The sequence below is a fragment of the Macaca mulatta genome, chromosome 1 (genome assembly GCF_049350105.2).
Source record: "Macaca mulatta isolate MMU2019108-1 chromosome 1, T2T-MMU8v2.0, whole genome shotgun sequence".
Taxonomy (NCBI): Eukaryota; Metazoa; Chordata; class Mammalia; order Primates; family Cercopithecidae; genus Macaca; species Macaca mulatta.
The window spans coordinates 87,911,962-87,932,436 of NC_133406.1; positions in this window are offsets into that span (position 1 = coordinate 87,911,962).

Sequence of the window (20,475 nt, forward strand, 5' to 3'; positions counted from 1 at the left end):
CAGAACACAAAGAAGTTTCTCAGAAAGCTTCTTTCTCTTTGTTATCGGAGGATATTCCCTTGGCCCTATTGTCTTCAAAGGGATCCGAAATATCTGTTCTCAGATTCCACAGAAATAAGGCTAGCAAAGAGATCCACGAAATACAGATGTAACTCTGTGAGTGGAAGTCACACATCACAGAGCAGTTTCTCAGAAAGCTTCTTTCCAGATTTAATCTGATGATATTTCCTTTTTCAGCATAGCCCTCTATGGGCTTCCAAATATCACTTTGCCAATTCCCCAAGAACTGTCTTAGCGAAAGGCTTCTTGAGGGAAAAGCTGTAACTCTGTGAGATGATTTCACAGAACACAAAGAAGTTTCTCAGAAAGCTTCTTTCTCTTTGTTATCGGAGGATATTTCCTTTGGCCCTATAGTCTTCAAAGTGATCTGAAATATCTGTTCTCAGATTCCACAGAAATAAGGCTAGCAAAGAGATCCACGAAATACAGATGTAACTCTGTGAGATGAATTAACAGAACACTAAGCAGTTTCTCAGAAAGCTTCTTTCCAGATTTCATCTGAGGATATTTCCTTTTTCACCATAGCCCTCTATGGGCTTCCAAATATCACTTTGCCAATTCCACAAGAACTCTCTTAGCGAAAGGCTTCTTGAGGGGAAAACTGAAACTCTGTGAGATGATTTCACAGAACACAAAGAAGTTTCTCAGAAAGCTTCTTTCTCTTTGTTATCGGAGGATATTTCCTTTGGCCCAATAGTCTTCAAAGGGATCCGAAATATCTGTTCTCAGATTCCACAGAAATAAAGCTAGCAAAGAGATCCACGAAATACAGATGTAACTCTGTGAGATGAATTAACAGAACACGAAGCAGTTTCTCAGAAAGCTTCTTTCCAGATTTCATCTGAGGATATTTCCTTTTCCCCATAGCCCTATATGGGCTTCCAAATATCACTTTGCCAATTCCACAAGAACTGTCTTAGCAAAAGGCTTCTTGAGGGGAAAGCTGTAACTCTGTGAGATGATTTCACAGAACACAAAGAAGTTTCTCGGAAAACTTCTTTCTCTTTGTTATCGGAGGATATTCCCCTGGCCCTTTTGTCTTCAAAGGGATCCGAAATATCTGTTCTCAGATTCCACAGAAATAAGGCTAGCAAAGAGATCCACGAAATACAGATGTAACTGTGTGAGTGGAAGTCACACATCACAGAGCAGTTTCTCAGAAAGCTTCTTTCCAGATTTCATCTGAGGATATTTCCTTTTTCACCATAGCCCTCTATGGGCTTCCAAATATCACTTTGCCAATTCCCCAAAAACTGTCTTAGCGAAAGGCTTCTTGAGGGGAAAGCTGTAACTCTGTGAGATGATTTCACAGAACACAAAGAAGTTTCTCAGAAAGCTTCCTTCTCTTTGTTATCGGAGGATATTTCCTTTGGCCCTATAGTCTTCAAAGTGATCTGAAATATCTGTTCTCAGATTCCACAGAAATAAGGCTAGCAAAGAGATCCACGAAATACAGATGTAACTCTGTGAGATGAATTAACAGAACACTAAGCAGTTTCTCAGAAAGCTTTTTTCCAGATTTCATATGAGGATATTTCCTTTTCCCCATAGCCCTCTAAGGGCTTCCAAATATCACTTTGCCAATTCCACAAGAACTGTCTTAGCAAAAGGCTTCTTGAGGGGAAAGCTGTAACTCTGTGAGATGATTTCACAGAACACAAAGAAGTTTCTCAGAAAGCTTCTTTCTCTTTGTTATCGGAGGATATTCCCTTGGCCCTATTGTCTTCAAAGGGATCCGAAATATCTGTTCTCAGATTCCACAGAAATAAGGCTAGCAAAGAGATCCACGAAATACAGATGTAACTCTGTGAGATGAATTAACAGAACACTAAGCAGTTTCTCAGAAAGCTTCTTTCCAGATTTCATCTGAGGATATTTCCTTTTTCACCATAGCCCTCTAGGGGCTTCCAAATATCACTTTGCCAATTCCACAAGAACTGTCTTAGCGAAAGGCTACTTGAGGGGGAAGCTGTAACTCTGTGAGATGATTTCACAGAACACAAAGAAGTTTCTCAGAAAGCTTCTTTCTCTTTGTTATCGGAGGATATTTCCTTTGTCCCTATTGTCTTCAAAGGGATCCGAAATATCTGTTCTCAGATTCCACAGAAATAAGGCTAGCAAAGAGATCCACGAAATACAGATGTAACTCTGTGAGATGAATTAACAGAACACTAAGCAGTTTCTCAGAAAGCTTCTTTCCAGATTTCATCTGAGGATATTTCCTTTTTCACCATAGCCCTCTATGGGCTTCCAAATATTACTTTGCCAATTCCACAAGAACTGTCTTAGCGAAAGGCTTCTTGAAGGGAAAGCTGTAACTCTGTGAGATGATTTCACAGAACACAAAGAAGTTTCTCAGACAGCTTCTTTCTCTTTGTTATCGGAGGATATTTTCTTTGGCCCTATAGTCTTCAAAGGGATCCGAAATATCTGTTCTCAGATTCCACAGAAATAAAGCTAGCAAAGAGATCCACGAAATACAGATGTAACTCTGTGAGATGAATTAACAGAACACGAAGCAGTTTCTCAGAAAGCTTCTTTCCAGATTTCATCTGAGGATATTTCCTTTTCCCCATAGCCCTCTAGGGGCTTCCAAATATCACTTTGCCAATTCCACAAGAACTGTCTTAGCGAAAGGCTTCTTGAGGGGAAAGCTGTAACTCTGTGAGATGATTTCACAGAACACAAAGAAGTTTCTCAGAAAGCTTCTTTCTCTTTGTTATCGGAGGATATTCCCTTGGCCCTATTGTCTTCAAAGGGATCCGAAATATCTGTTCTCAGATTCCACAGAAATAAGGCTAGCAAAGAGATCCACGAAATACAGATGTAACTCTGTGAGTGGAAGTCACACATCACAGAGCAGTTTCTCAGAAAGCTTCTTTCCAGATTTCATCTGAGGATATTTCCTTTTTCAGCATAGCCCTCTATGGGCTTCCAAATATCACTTTGCCAATTCCCCAAGAACTGTCTTAGCGAAAGGCTTCTTGAGGGGAAAGCTGTAACTCTGTGAGATGATTTCACAGAACACAAAGAAGTTTCTCAGAAAGCTTCTTTCTCTTTGTTATCGGAGGATATTTCCTTTGGCCCTATAGTCTTCAAAGAGATCTGAAATATCTGTTCTCAGATTCCACAGAAATAAGGCTAGCAAAGAGATCCACGAAATACAGATGTAACTCTGTGAGATGAATTAACAGAACACTAAGCAGTTTCTCAGAAAGCTTTTTTCCAGATTTCATATGAGGATATTTCCTTTTTCACCATAGCCATCTATGGGCTTCCAAATATCACTTTGCCAATTCCACAAGAACTGTCTTAGCGAAAGGCTTCTTGAGGGGAAAGCTGAAACTCTGTGAGATGATTTCACAGAACACGAAGAAGTTTCTCAGAAAGCTTCTTTCTCTTTGTTATCGGAGGATATTTCCTTTGGCCCAATAGTCTTCAAAGGGATCCGAAATATCTGTTCTCAGATTCCACAGAAATAAGGCTAGCAAAGAGATCCACGAAATACAGATGTAATTCTGTGAGATGAATTAACAGAACACTAAGCAGTTTCTCAGAAAGCTTCTTTCCAGATTTCATCTGAGGATATTTCCTTTTTCACCATAGCCCTCTATGGTCTTCCAAATATCACTTTGCCAATTCCACAAGAACAGTCTTAGCGAAAGGTTTCTTGAAGGGAAAGCTGTAACTCTTTGAGATGATTTCACAGAACACAAAGAAGTTTCTCAGAAAGCTTCTTTCTCTTTGTTATCGGAGGATATTCCCTTGGCCCTATTGTCTTCAAAGGGATCCGAAATATCTGTTCTCAGATTCCACAGAAATAAGGCTAGCAAAGAGATCCACGAAATACAGATGTAACTGTGTGAGTGGAAGTCACACATCACAGAGCAGTTTCTCAGAAAGCTTCTTTCCAGATTTAATCTCAGGATATTTCCTTTTTCAGCATAGCCCTCTATGGGCTTCCAAATATCACTTTGCCAATTCCCCAAGAACTGTCTTAGCGAAAGGCTTCTTGAGGGGAAAGCTGTAACTCTGTGAGATGATTTCACAGAACACAAAGAAGTTTCTCAGAAAGCTTCTTTCTCTTTGTTATCGGAGGATATTTCCTTTGGCCCTATAGTCTTCAAAGTGATCTGAAATATCTGTTCTCAGATTCCACAGAAATAAGGCTAGCAAAGAGATCCACGAAATACAGATGTAACTCTGTGAGATGAATTAACATAACACTAAGCAGTTTCTCAGAAAGCTTCTTTCCAGATTTCATCTGAGGATATTTCCTTTTTCACCATAGCCCTCTATGGGCTTCCAAATATCACTTTGCCAATTCCACAAGAGCTGTCTTAGCGAAAGGCTTCTTGAGGGGAAAACTGAAACTCTGTGAGATGATTTCACAGAACACAAAGAAGTTTCTCAGAAAGCTTCTTTCTCTTTGTTATCGGAGGATATTTCCTTTGGCCCAATAGTCTTCAAAGGGATCCGAAATATCTGTTCTCAGATTCCACAGAAATAAGGCTAGCAAAGAGATCCACGAAATACAGATGTAATTCTGTGAGATGAATTAACAGAACACTAAGCAGTTTCTCAGAAAGCTTCTTTCCAGATTTCATCTGAGGATATTTCCTTTTTCACCATAGCCCTCTATGGGCTTACAAATATCACTTTGCCAATTCCACAAGAACTGTCTTAGCGAAAGGTTTCTTGAAGGGAAAGCTGTAACTCTTTGAGATGATTTCACAGAACACAAAGAAGTTTCTCAGACAGCTTCTTTCTCTTTGTTATCGGAGGATATTTCCTTTGGCCCTATAGTCTTCAAAGGGATCCGAAATATCTGTTCTCAGATTCCACAGAAATAAAGCTAGCAAAGAGATCCACGAAATACAGATGTAACTCTGTGAGATGAATTAACAGAACACGAAGCAGTTTCTCAGAAAGCTTCTTTCCAGATTTCATCTGAGGATATTTCCTTTTCCCCATAGCCCTATATGGGCTTCAAAATATCACTTTGCCAATTCCACAAGAACTGTCTTAGCAAAAGGCTTCTTGAGGGGAAAGCTGTAACTCTGTGAGATGATTTCACAGAACACAAAGAAGTTTCTCAGAAAGCTTCTTTCTCTTTGTTATCGGAGGATATTCCCTTGGCCCTATTGTCTTCAAAGGGATCCGAAATATCTGTTCTCAGATTTCACAGAAATAAGGCTAGCAAAGAGATCCACGAAATACAGATGTAACTCTGTGAGTGGAAGTCACACATCACAGAGCAGTTTCTCAGAAAGCTTCTTTCCAGATTTAATCTGAGGATATTTCCTTTTTCAGCATAGCCCTCTATGGGCTTCCAAATATCACTTTGCCAATTCCCCAAGAACTGTCTTAGCGAAAGGCTTCTTGAGGGGAAAGCTGTAACTCTGTGTGATGATTTCACAGAACACAAAGAAGTTTCTCAGAAAGCTTCTTTGTCTTTGTTATCGGAGGATATTTTCTTTGGCCCTATAGTCTTCAAAGGGATCCGAAATATCTGTTCTCAGATTCCACAGAAATAAAGCTAGCAAAGAGATCCACGAAATACATATGTAACTCTGTTAGATGAATTAACAGAACACGAAGCAGTTTCTCAGAAAGCTTCTTTCCAGATTTCATCTGAGGATATTTCCTTTTCCCCATAGCCCTCTATGGGCTTCCAAATATCACTTTGCCAATTCCACAAGAACTGTCTTAGCGAAAGGCTTCTTGAGGGAAAGCTGTTACTCTGTGAGATGATTTCACAGAACACAAAGAAGTTTCTCAGAAAGCTTCTTTCTCTTTGTTATCGGAGGATATTCCCTTGGCCCTATTGTCTTCAAAGGGATCCGAAATATCTGTTCTCAGATTCCACAGAAATAAGGCTAGCAAAGAGATCCACGAAATACAGATGTAACTCTGTGAGTGGAAGTCACACATCACAGAGCAGTTTCTCAGAAAGCTTCTTTCCAGATTTAATCTGAGGATATTTCCTTTTTCAGCATAGCCCTCTATGGGCTTCCAAATATCACTTTGCCAATTCCCCAAGAACTGTCTTAGCGAAAGGCTTCTTGAGGGGAAAGCTGTAACTCTGTGAGATGATTTCACAGAACACAAAGAAGTTTCTCAGAAAGCTTCTTTCTCTTTGTTATCGGAGGATATTTCCTTTGGCCCTATAGTCTTCAAAGTGATCTGAAATATCTGTTCTCAGATTCCACAGAAATAAGGCTAGCAAAGAGATCCACGAAATACAGATGTAACTCTGTGAGATGAATTAACATAACACTAAGCAGTTTCTCAGAAAGCTTCTTTCCAGATTTCATCTGAGGATATTTCCTTTTTCACAATAGCCCTCTATGGGCTTCCAAATATCACTTTGCCAATTCCACAAGAACTGTCTTAGCGAAAGGCTTCTTGAGGGGAAAGCTGAAACTCTCTGAGACGATTTCACAGAACACAAAGAAGTTTCTCAGAAAGCTTCTTTCTCTTTGTTATCGGAGGATATTTCCTTTGGCCCTATAGTCTTCAAAGGGATCCGAAATATCTGTTCTCAGATTCCACAGAAATAAGGCTAGCAAAGAGATCCACGAAATACAGATGTAACTCTGTGAGATGAATTAACAGAACATTAAGCAGTTTCTCAGAAAGCTTCTTTCCAGATTTCATCTGAGGATATTTCCTTTTTCACCGTAGCCCTCTAGGGGCTTCCAAATATCACTTTGCCAATTCCACAAGAACTGTCTTAGCGAAAGGCTTCTTGAGGGGGAAGCTGTAACTCTGTGAGATGATTTCACAGAACACAAAGAAGTTTCTCAGAAAGCTTCTTTCTCTTTGTTATCGGAGGATATTTCCTTTGTCCCTATTGTCTTCAAAGGGATCCGAAATATCTGTTCTCAGATTCCACAGAAATAAGGCTAGCAAAGAGATCCACGAAATACAGATGTAACTCTGTGTTGGAAGTCACACATCACAGAGCAGTTTCTCAGAAAGCTTCTTTCCAGATTTCATCTGAGGATATTTCCTTTTTTACCGTAGCCCTCTATGGGCTTCCAAATATCACTTTGCCAATTCCACAAGAACTGTCTTAGCGAAAGGCTTCTTGAGGGGAAAGCTGTAACTCTGTGAGATGATTTCACAGAACACAAAGAAGTTTCTCAGACAGCTTCTTTCTCTTTGTTATCGGAGGATATTTCCTTTGGCCCTATAGTCTTCAAAGGGATCCGAAATATCTGTTCTCAGATTCCACAGAAATAAGGCTAGCAAAGAGATCCACGAAATACAGATGTAACTCTGTGAGATGAATTAACAGAACACTAAGCAGTTTCTCAGAAAGCTTCTTTCCAGATTTCATCTGAGGATATTTCCTTTTTCACCATAGCCCTCTATGGGCTTCCAAATATCACTTTGCCAATTCCACAAGAACTGTCTTAGCGAAAGGCTTCTTGAGGGGAAAGCTGTACCTCTGTGAGATGATTTCACAGAACACGAAGAAGTTTCTCAGAAAGCTTATTTCTCTTTGTTATCGGAGGATATTTCCTTTGGCCCTATAGTCTTCAAAGGGATCCGAAATATCTCTTCTCAGATTCCACAGAAATAAGGCTAGCAAAGAGATCCACGAAATACAGATGTAACTCTGTGAGATGAATTAACAGATCACTAAGCAGTTTCTCAGAAAGCTTCTTTCCAGATTTCATCTGAGGATATTTCCTTTTTCACCATATCCCTCTATGGGATTCCAAATATAACTTTGCCAATTCCACAAGAACTGTCTTAGCGAAAGGCTTCTTGTAGGGAAAGCTGTAACTCTTTGAGATGATTTCACAGAACACAAAGAAGTTTCTCAGACAGCTTCTTTCTCTTGTTATCGGAGGATATTTTCTTTGGCCCTATACTCTTCAAAGGGATCCGAAATATCTGTTCTCAGATTCCACAAAAATAAGGCTAGCAAAGATATCCCCGAAATACGGATGTAACTCTGTGAGATGAATTAACGGAACACTAAGCAGTTTCTCAGAAAGCTTCTTTCCAGATTTCATCTGAGGATATTTCCTTTTTCACCATAGCCCTCTATGGTCTTCCAAATATCACTTTGCCAATTCCACAGGAACTGTCTTAGCAAAAGGCTTCCTGAGGGGAAAGCTGTAACTCTGTGAGATGATTTCACAGACCACAAAGAAGTTTACCAGAAACCTTCTTTCTCTTTGTTATCGGATGTAATTTCCTTTGGCCCTATAGTCTTCAAAGTGTCCGAAATATCTGTTCTCAGATTCCACAGAAATAAGGCTAGCAAAGAGATCCAGGAAATACAGATGTAACTCTGTCAGTGGAAGTCACACATCACAGAGCAGTTTCTCAGAAAGCTTCTTTACAGATTTCATCTGAGGATATTTCCTTTTTCACCATAGCCCTCTATGGGCTTCCAAATATCACTTTGCCAATTCCACAAGAACTGTCTTAGCGAAAGGCTTCTTGAGGGGAAAGCTGTAACTCTGTGAGATGATTTCACAGAACACAAAGAAGTTTCTCAGACAGCTTCTTTCTCTTTGTTATCGGAGGATATTTCCTTTGGCCCTATAGTCTTCAAAGGGATCCGAAATATCTGTTCTCAGATTCCACAGAAATAAGGCTAGCAAAGAGATCCACGAAATACAGATGTAACTCTGTGAGATGAATTAACAGAACACTAAGCAGTTTCTCAGAAAGCTTCTTTCCAGATTTCATCTGAGGATATTTCCTTTTTCACAATAGCCCTCTATGGGCTTCCAAATATCACTTTGCCAATTCCACAAGAACTGTCTTAGCGAAAGGCTTCTTGAGGGGAAAGCTGAAACTCTCTGAGATGATTTCACAGAACACAAAGAAGTTTCTCAGAAAGCTTCTTTCTCTTTGTTATCGGAGGATATTTCCTTTGGCCCTATAGTCTTCAAAGGGATCCGAAATATCTGTTCTCAGATTCCACAGAAATAAGGCTAGCAAAGAGATCCACGAAATACAGATGTAACTCTGTGAGATGAATTAACAGAACACTAAGCAGTTTCTCAGAAAGCTTCTTTCCAGATTTCATCTGAGGATATTTCCTTTTTCACCATAGCCCTCTAGGGGCTTCCAAATATCACTTTGCCAATTCCACAAGAACTGTCTTAGCGAAAGGCTACTTGAGGGGGAAGCTGTAACTCTGTGAGATGATTTCACAGAACACAAAGAAGTTTCTCAGAAAGCTTCTTTCTCTTTGTTATCGGAGGATATTTCCTTTGTCCCTATTGTCTTCAAAGGGATCCGAAATATCTGTTCTCAGATTCCACAGAAATAAGGCTAGCAAAGAGATCCACGAAATACAGATGTAACTCTGTGAGTGGATGTCACACATCACAGAGCAGTTTCTCAGAAAGCTTCTTTCCAGATTTAATCTGAGGATATTTCCTTTTTCAGCATAGCCCTCTATGGGCTTCCAAATATCACTTTGCCAATTCCCCAAGAACTGTCTTAGCGAAAGGCTTCTTGAGGGGAAAGCTGTAACTCTGTGAGATGATTTCACAGAACACAAAGAAGTTTCTCAGAAAGCTTCTTTCTCTTTGTTATCGGAGGATATTTCCTTTGGCCCTATAGTCTTCAAAGTGATCTGAAATATCTGTTCTCAGATTCCACAGAAATAAGGCTAGCAAAGAGATCCACGAAATACAGATGTAACTCTGTGAGATGAATTAACATAACACTAAGCAGTTTCTCAGAAAGCTTCTTTCCAGATTTCATCTGAGGATATTTCCTTTTTCACCATAGCCCTCTATGGGCTTCCAAATATCACTTTGCCAATTCCACAAGAACTGTCTTAGCGAAAGGCTTCTTGAGGGGAAAGCTGAAACTCTCTGAGATGATTTCACAGAACACAAAGAAGTTTCTCAGAAAGCTTCTTTCTCTTTGTTATCGGAGGATATTTCCTTTGGCCCTATAGTCTTCAAAGGGATCCGAAATATCTGTTCTCAGATTCCACAGAAATAAGGCTAGCAAAGAGATCCACGAAATACAGATGTAACTCTGTGAGATGAATTAACAGAACACTAAGCAGTTTCTCAGAAAGCTTCTTTCCAGATTTCATCTGAGGATATTTCCTTTTTCACCATAGCCCTCTAGGGGCTTCCAAATATCACTTTGCCAATTCCACAAGAACTGTCTTAGCGAAAGGCTTCTTGAGGGGGAAGCTGTAACTCTGTGAGATGATTTCACAGAACACAAAGAAGTTTCTCAGAAAGCTTCTTTCTCTTTGTTATCGGAGGATATTTCCTTTGTCCCTATTGTCTTCAAAGGAATCCGAAATATCTGTTCTCAGATTCCACAGAAATAAGGCTAGCAAAGAGATCCACGAAATACAGATGTAACTCTGTGAGATGAATTAACAGAACACTAAGCAGTTTCTCAGAGAGCTTCTTTCCAGATTTCATCTGAGGATATTTCCTTTTTCACCATAGCCCTCTATGGGCTTCCAAATATTACTTTGCCAATTCCACAAGAACTGTCTTAGCGAAAGGCTTCTTGAAGGGAAAGCTGTAACTCTTTGAGATGATTTCACAGAACACAAAGAAGTTTCTCAGACAGCTTCTTTCTCTTTGTTATCGGAGGATATTTTCTTTGGCCCTATAGTCTTCAAAGGGATCCGAAATATCTGTTCTCAGATTCCACAGAAATAAAGCTAGCAAAGAGATCCACGAAATACAGATGTAACTCTGTGAGATGAATTAACAGAACACGAAGCAGTTTCTCAGAAAGCTTCTTTCCAGATTTCATCTGAGGATATTTCCTTTTCCCCATAGCCCTCTATGGGCTTCCAAATATCACTTTGCCAATTCCACAAGAACTGTCTTAGCGAAAGGCTTCTTGAGGGGAAAGCTGTAACTCTATGAGATGATTTCACAGAACACAAAGAAGTTTCTCAGAAAGCTTCTTTCTCTTTGTTATCGGAGGATATTCCCTTGGCCCTATTGTCTTCAAAGGGATCCGAAATATCTGTTCTCAGATTCCACAGAAATAAGGCTAGCAAAGAGATCCACGAAATACAGATGTAACTCTGTGAGTGGAAGTCACACATCACAGAGCAGTTTCTCAGAAAGCTTCTTTCCAGATTTAATCTGAGGATATTTCCTTTTTCACCATAGCCCTCTATGGGCTTCCAAATATCACTTTACCAATTCCCCAAGAACTGTCTTAGCGAAAGGCTTCTTGAGGGGAAAGCTGTAACTCTGTGAGATGATTTCACAGAACACAAAGAAGTTTCTCAGAAAGCTTCTTTCTCTTTGTTATCGGAGGATATTTCCTTTGGCCCTATAGTCTTCAAAGTGATCTGAAATATCTGTTCTCAGATTCCACAGAAATAAGGCTAGCAAAGAGATCCACGAAATACAGATGTAACTCTGTGAGATGAATTAACATAACACTAAGCAGTTTCTCAGAAAGCTTCTTTCCAGATTTCATCTGAGGATATTTCCTTTTTCACAATAGCCCTCTATGGGCTTCCAAATATCACTTTGCCAATTCCACAAGAACTGTCTTAGCGAAAGGCTTCTTGAGGGGAAAGCTGAAACTCTCTGAGACGATTTCACAGAACACAAAGAAGTTTCTCAGAAAGCTTCTTTCTCTTTGTTATCGGAGGATATTTCCTTTGGCCCTATAGTCTTCAAAGGGATCCGAAATATCTGTTCTCAGATTCCACAGAAATAAGGCTAGCAAAGAGATCCACGAAATACAGATGTAACTCTGTGAGATGAATTAACAGAACACTAAGCAGTTTCTCAGAAAGCTTCTTTCCAGATTTCATCTGAGGATATTTCCTTTTTCACCATAGCCCTCTAGGGGCTTCCAAATATCACTTTGCCAATTCCACAAGAACTGTCTTAGCGAAAGGCTTCTTGAGGGGGAAGCTGTAACTCTGTGAGATGATTTCACAGAACACAAAGAAGTTTCTCAGAAAGCTTCTTTCTCTTTGTTATCGGAGGATATTTCCTTTGTCCCTATTGTCTTCAAAGGGATCCGAAATATCTGTTCTCAGATTCCACAGAAATAAGGCTAGCAAAGAGATCCACGAAATACAGATGTAACTCTGTGTTGGAAGTCACACATCACAGAGCAGTTTCTCAGAAAGCTTCTTTCCAGATTTCATCTGAGGATATTTCCTTTTTTACCGTAGCCCTCTATGGGCTTCCAAATATCACTTTGCCAATTCCACAAGAACTGTCTTAGCGAAAGGCTTCTTGAGGGGAAAGCTGTAACGCTGTGAGATGATTTCACAGAACACAAAGAAGTTTCTCAGACAGCTTCTTTCTCTTTGTTATCGGAGGATATTTCCTTTGGCCCTATAGTCTTCAAAGGGATCCGAAATATCTGTTCTCAGATTCCACAGAAATAAGGCTAGCAAAGAGATCCACGAAATACAGATGTAACTCTGTGAGATGAATTAACAGAACACTAAGCAGTTTCTCAGAAAGCTTCTTTCCAGATTTCATCTGAGGATATTTCCTTTTTCACCATAGCCCTCTATGGGCTTCCAAATATCACTTTGCCAATTGAACAAGAACTGTCTTAGCGAAAGGCTTCTTGAGGGGAAAGATGTAACTCTGTGAGATGATTTCACAGAACACAAAGAAGTTTCTCAGAAAGCTTCTTTCTTTTTGTTATCGCAGGATATTTTCTTTGCCCCTATAGTCTTCAAAGGGATCCGAAATATCTGTTCTCAGATTCCACAGAAATAAGGCTAACAAAGAGATCCACGAAATACAGATGTAACCCTGTGAGATGAATTAACAAAACACTAAGCAGTTTCTCAGGAAGCTTCTTTCCAAATTTCATCTGAGGATATTTCCTTTTTCACCATAGCCCTCTATGGGCTTCCAAATATCACTTTGCCAATTCCACAAGAACTGTCTTAGCGAAAGGCTTCTTGAGGGGAAAGCTTTAACTCTGTGAGATGATTTCACAGAACACAAAGAAGTTTCTCAGAAAGCTTCTTTCTCTTTGTTATCGGAGGATATTTCCTTTGGCCCCATACTCTTCAAAGGGATCCGAAATATCTGTTCTCAGATTCCACAGAAATAAGGCTAGCAAAGAGATCCACGAAATACAGATGTAACTCTGTGAGATGAATTAACAGAACATTAAGTAGTTTCTCAGATAGCTTCTTTCCAGATTTCATCTGAGGATATTTCCTTTTTCACCATAGCCCTCTAGGGGCTTCCAAATATCACTTTGCCAATTCCACAAGAAATGTCTAAGCGAAAGGCTTCTTGAGGGGAAAGCTGAAACTCTGTGAGATGATTTCACAGAACACAAAGAAGTTTCTCAGTAAGCTTCTTTGTCTTTGTTATCGGAGGATATTTCCTTTGGCCCTATTGTCTTCAAACGAATCCGAAATATCTGTTCTCAGATTCCACAGAAATAAGGGTGGCAAAGAGATCCACGAAATACAGATGTAACTCTGTGAGTGGAAGTCACACATCACAGAGCAGTTTCTCAGAAAGCTTCTTTCCAGATTTCATCTGAGGATTTTTCCTTTTTCACCATAGACCTCTATGGGCTTCCAAATATGACTTTGCCAATTCCCCAAGAACTGTCTTAGCGAAAGGCTTCTTGAGGGGAAAGCTGTAACTCTGTGAGATGATTTCACAGAACACAAAGAAGTTTCTCAGAAAGCTTCTTTCTCTTTGTTATCGGAGGATATTTCCTTTGGCCCTATAGTCTTCAAAGGGATCTGAAATACCTGTTCTCAGATTCCACAGAAATAAGGCTAGCAAAGAGATCCACGAAATACAGATGTAACTCTGTGAGATGAATTAACAGAACAATAAGCAGTTTCTCAGAAAGCTTCTTTCCAGATTACATCTGAGGATATTTCCTTTTTCACCATAGCCCTCTATGGGCTTCCAAATATCGATTTGCCAAGTCCACAAGAACTGTCTTAGCAAAAGGCTTCCTAAGGGGAAAGCTGTAACGCTGTGAGATGATTTCACAGACCACAAAGAAGTTTATCAGAAACCTTCTTTCTCTTTGTTATCGGATATTATTTCCTTTGGCCCTATAGTCTTCAATGTGTCTGAAATATCTGTTCTCATATTCCACAGAAATAAGGCTAGCAAAGAGATCCACGAAATACAGATGTAACTGTGTGAGTGGAAGTCACACATCACAGAGCAGTTTCTCAGAAAGCTTCTTTCCAGATTTCATCTGAGGATATATCCTTTTTCACCATAGCCCTCTATGGGATTCCAAATATCACTTTGCCAATTCCACAAGAACTGTCTTAGCGAAAGGCTTCTTGAGGTGAAAGCTGTAACTCTGTGAGATGATTTCACAGAACACAAAGAAGTTTCTCAGACAGCTTCTTTCTCTTTGTTATCGGAGGATATTTCCTATGGCCCTATAGTCTTCAAAGGGATCCGTAATATCTGTTCTCAGAATCCACAGAAATAAGGCTAGCAAAGAGATCCACGAAATACAGATGTAACTCTGTGAGATGAATTAACAGAACACTAAGCAGTTTCTCCGAAAGCTTCTTTCCAGATTTCATCTGAGGATATTTCCTTTTTCACCATAGCCCTCTATGGGCTTCCAAATATCACTTTGCCAATTCCACAAGAACTGTCTTAGCGAAAGACTTGTTGAGTGGAAAGCTGAAACTCTGTGAGATGATTTCACAGAACATAAAGAAGTTTCTCAGAAAGCTTCTTTCTCTTTGTTATCGGAGGATATTTCCTTTGGCCCTATAGTCTTCAAAGGGATCCGAAATATCTGTTCTCAGATTCCACAGAAATAAGGCTAGCAAAGAGATCCGCGAAATACAGATGTAACCCTGTGAGTGGAAGTCACACATCACAGAGAAGTTTCTCAGAAAGCTTCTTTCCAGATTTCATCTGAGGATATTTCCTTTTTCACCATAGCCCTCTAGGGGTTTCCAAATATCACTTTGTAAATTCCACAAGAACTGTCTTAGCGAAAGGCTTCTTGAGGGGAAAGCTGTAACTCTGTGAGATGATTTCACAGAACACAAAGAAGTTTCTCAGAAATCTTCTTTCTCTTTGTTATCGGAGGATATTTCCTTTGGCCCTATAGTCTTCAAAGGGATCCGAAATATCTGTTCTCAGATTCCACAGAAATAAGGCTAGCAAAGAGATCCACGAAATACAGTTGTAACTCTGTGAGATGAATTAACAGAACAGTAAACACTTTCTCAGAAAGCTTCTTTCCAGATTTCATCTGAGGATATTTCCTTTTGCACCATAGCCCTCTATGGTCTTCCAAATATCACTTTGCCAATTCCACAGGAACTGTTTAGCAAAAGGCTTCCTGAAGGGAAATCTGTAACTCTGTGAAATGATTTCACAGACCACAAAGAAGTTTATCAGAAACCTTCTTTCTCTTTGTTATCGGATGTTATTTCCTTTGGCCCTATAGTCTTCAAAGTGTCCGAAATATCTGTTCTCAGATTCCACAGAAATACGGCTAGCAAAGAGATACACGAAATACAGATGTAACTCTGTGAGTGGAAGTCACACATCACAGAGCAGTTTCTCAGAAAGCTTCTTTCCACATTTCATCTAAGGATATTTCCTTTTTCACCATAGCCCTCTATGGGCTTCCAAATATCACTTTGCCAATTCCACGAGAACTGTCTTAGCGAAAGGCTTCTTGAGGGGAAAGCTGTAACTCTGTGAGATGATTTCACAGAACACAAAGAAGTTTCTCAGAAAGCTTCTTTCTCTTTGTTATCGGAGGATATTTCCTTTGGCCCTATAGTCTTCAAAGGGATCCGAAATATCTGTTCTCAGATTCCACAGAAATAAGGCTAGCAAAGAGATCCACGAAATACAGATGTAACTCTGTGAGATGAATTAAGAGAACACTAAGCACTTTCTCAGAAAGCTTCTTTCCAGATTTCATCTGAGGATATTTTCTTTTTCACCATAGCCCTCTATGGGCTTCCAAATATCACTTTGCCAATTCCACAAGAACTGTCTTATCGAAAGGCTTCTTGAGGGGAAAGCTGTAACTCTGTGAGATGATTTCACAGAACACCAAGAAGTTTCTCAGAAAGCTTCTTTCTCTTTGTTATCGGAGGATATTTCCTTTGGCCCTATAGTCTTCAAAGGGATCCGAAATATCTGTTCTCAGATTCCACAGAAATAAGGCTAGCAAAGAGATCGACGAAATACTGATGTAACTCTGTGAGATGAATTAACAGAACACTAAGTAGTTTCTCAGAAACCTTCTTTCCAGATTTCATCTGAGGATATTTCCTTTTTCACCATAGCCCTCTATGGGCTTCCAAATATCACTTTGCCAATTCCACAAGAACTGTCTTAGCGAAAGGCTTCTTGAGGGGAAAGCTGTAACTCTGTGAGATGATTTCACAGAACCCAAAGAAGTTTCTCAGACAGCTTCTTTCTCTTTGTTATCGGAGGATATTTCCTTTGGCCCTATAGTCTTCAAAGTGTCCGAAATATCTGTTCTCAGATTCCACAGAAATAAGGCTAGCAAAGAGATCCACGAAATACAGATGTAACTCTGTGAGTTGAAGTCACACATCACAGAGCAGTTTCTCAGAAAGCTTCTTTCCAGATTTCATCTGAGGATATTTCCTTTTTCACCATAGCCCTCTAGGGGCTTCCAAATATCACTTTGCCAATTCCACAAGAACTGTCTTAGCGAAAGGCTTCTTGAGCGCAAAGCTGTAACTCTGTGAGATGATTTCACAGAACACAAAGAAGTTTCTCAGAAAGCTTCTTTCTCTTTGTTATCGGAGGATATTTCCTTTGGCCCTATTGTCTTCAAAGGTATCCGAAATATCTGTTCTCAGATTCCACAGAAATAAGGCTAGCAAAGAGATCCACGAAATACAGATGTAACTCTGTGAGTGGAATTCACACATCACAGAGCAGTTTCTCAAAAAGCTTCTTTCCAGATTTCATCTGAGGATATTTCCTTTTTCACCATAGCCCTCTATGGGCTTCCAAATATCACTTTGCCAATTCCACAAGAACTGTCTTAGCGTAGGGCTTCTTGAGGGGAAAGCTGTAACTCTGTGAGATGATTTCACAGAATACAAAGAAGTTTCTCAGAAAGCTTCTTTCTCTTTGTTATCGGAGGATATTTCCTTTGGCCCTATAGTCTTCAATGGGATCCGAAATATCTGTTCTCAGATTCCACAGAAATAAGGCTAGCAAAGAGATCCACGAAATACAGATGTAACTCTGTGAGATGAATTAACAGAACACTAAGCAGTTTCTCAGAAAGCTTCTTTCCAGATTTCATCTGAGGATATTTCCTTTTTCACCATAGCCCTCTATGGGCTTCCAAATATCACTTTGCCAATTCCACAAGAACTGTCTTAGCGAAAGGCTTCTTGACGGGAAAGCTGTAACTCTGTGAGATGATTTCACAGAACACAAAGAAGTTTCTCAGAAAGCTTCTTTCTCTTTGTTATCGGAGGATATTTCCTTTGGCCCCATACTCTTCAAAGGGATCCGAAATATCTGTTCTCAGATTCCACAGAAATAAGGCTAGCAAAGAGATCCACGAAATACAGATGTAACTCTGTGAGATGAATTAACAGAACATTAAGTAGTTTCTCAGATAGCTTCTTTCCAGATTTCATCTGAGGATATTTCCTTTTTCACCATAGCCCTCTAGGGGCTTCCAAATATCACTTTGCCAATTCCACAAGAACTGTCTAAGCGAAAGGCTTCTTGAGGGGAAAGCTGAAACTCTGTGAGATGATTTCACAGAACACAAAGAAGTTTCTCAGTAAGCTTCTTTGTCTTTGTTATCGGAGGATATTTCCTTTGGCCCTATTGTCTTCAAACGAATCCGAAATATCTGTTCTCAGATTCCACAGAAATAAGGGTGGCAAAGAGATCCACGAAATACACATGTAACTCTGTGAGTTGAAGTCACACATCACAGAGCAGTTTCTCAGAAAGCTTCTTTCCAGATTTCATCTGAGGATTTTTCCTTTTTCACCATAGCCCTCTATGGGCTTCCAAATATGACTTTGCCAATTCCCCAAGAACTGTCTTAGCGAAAGGCTTCTTGAGGGGAAAGCTGTAACTCTGTGAGATGATTTCACAGAACACAAAGAAGTTTCTCAGAAAGCTTCTTTCTCTTTGTTATCGGAGGATATTTCCTTTGGCCCTATAGTCTTCAAAGGGATCTGAAATACCTGTTCTCAGATTCCACAGAAATAAGGCTAGCAAAGAGATCCACGAAATACAGATGTAACTCTGTGAGATGAATTAAGAGAACACTAAGCACTTTCTCAGAAAGCTTCTTTCCAGATTTCATCTGAGGATATTTTCTTTTTCACCATAGCCCTCTATGGGCTTCCAAATATCACTTTGCCAATTCCACAAGAACTGTCTTAGCGAAAGGCTTCTTGAGGGGAAAGCTGTAACTCTGTGAGATGATTTCACAGAACACAAAGAAGTTTCTCAGAAAGCTTCTTTCTCTTTGTTATCGGAGGATATTTCCTTTGGCCCTATAGTCTTCAAAGGGATCCGAAATATCTGTTCTCAGATTCCACAGAAATAAGGCTAGCAAAGAGATCCACGAAATACAGATGTAACTCTGTGAGTGGAAGTCACACATCACAGATCAGTTTCTCAGAAAGCTTCTTTCCAGATTTCATCTGAGGATATTTCCTTTTTCACCATAGCCCTCTATGGGCTTCCAAATATCACTTTGCCAATTCCACAAGAACTGTCTTAGCGAAAGGCTTCTTGAGGGGAAAGCTGAAACTCTGTGAGATGATTTCACAGAACACAAAGAAGTTTCTCAGAAATCTTCTTTCTCTTTGTTATCGGAGGATATTTCCTTTGTCCCTATAGTCTTCAAAGGGATCCGAAATATCTGTTCTCAGATTCCACAGAAATAAGGCTAGCAAAGAGATCGACGAAATACTGATGTAACTCTGCGAGATGAATTAACAGAACACTAAGTAGTTTCTCAGAAACCTTCTTTCCAGATTTCATCTGAGGATATTTCCTTTTTCACCATAGCCCTCTATGGGCTTCCAAATATCACTTTGCCAATTCCACAAGAACTGTCTTAGCGAAAGGCTTCTTGAGGGGAAAGCTGTAACTCTGTGAGATGATTTCACAGAACCCAAAGAAGTTTCTCAGACAGCTTCTTTCTCTTTGTTATCGGAGGATATTTCCTTTGGCCCTATAGTCTTCAAAGTGTCCGAAATATCTGTTCTCAGATTCCACAGAAATAAGGCTAGCAAAGAGATCCACGAAATACAGATGTAACTCTGTGAGTTGAAGTCACACATCACAGAGCAGTTTCTCAGAAAGCTTCTTTCCAGATTTCATCTGAGGATATTTCCTTTTTCACCATAGCCCTCTAGGGGCTTCCAAATATCACTTTGCCAATTCCACAAGAACTGTCTTAGCGTAGGGCTTCTTGAGGGGAAAGCTGTAACTCTGTGAGATGATTTCACAGAATACAAAGAAGTTTCTCAGAAAGCTTCTTTCTCTTTGTTATCGGAGGATATTTCCTTTGGCCCTATAGTCTTCAATGGGATCCGAAATATCTGTTCTCAGATTCCACAGAAATAAGGCTAGCAAAGAGATCCACGAAATACAGATGTAACTCTGTGAGATGAATTAACAGAACACTAAGCAGTTTCTCAGAAAGCTTCTTTCCAGATTTCATCTGAGGATATTTCCTTTTTCACCATAGCCCTCTAAGGGCTTCCAAATATCACTTTGCCAATTGAACAAGAACTGTCTTAGCGAAAGGCTTCTTGAGGGGAAAGATGTAACTCTGTGAGATGATTTCACAGAACACAAAGAAGTTTCTCAGAAAGCTTCTTTCTTTTTGTTATCGCAGGATATTTTCTTTGGCCCTATAGTCTTCAAAGGGATCCGAAATATCTGTTCTCAGATTCCACAGAAATAAGGCTAACAAAGAGATCCACGAAATACAGATGTAACCCTGTGAGATGAATTAACAAAACACTAAGCAGTTTCTCAGGAAGCTTCTTTCCAAATTTCATCTGAGGATATTTCCTTTTTCACCATAGCCCTCTATGGGCTTCCAAATATCACTTTGCCAATTCCACAAGAACTGTCTTAGCGAAAGGCTTCTTGAGGGGAAAGCTGTAACTCTGTGAGATGATTTCACAGAACACAAAGAAGTTTCTCAGAAAGCTTCTTTCTCTTTGTTATCGGAGGATATTTCCTTTGGCCCCATACTCTTCAAAGGGATCCGAAATATCTGTTCTCAGATTCCACAGAAATAAGGCTAGCAAAGAGATCCACGAAATACAGATGTAACTCTGTGAGATGAATTAACAGAACATTAGGTAGTTTCTCAGATAGCTTCTTTCCAGATTTCATCTGAGGATATTTCCTTTTTCACCATAGCCCTCTAGGGGCTTCCAAA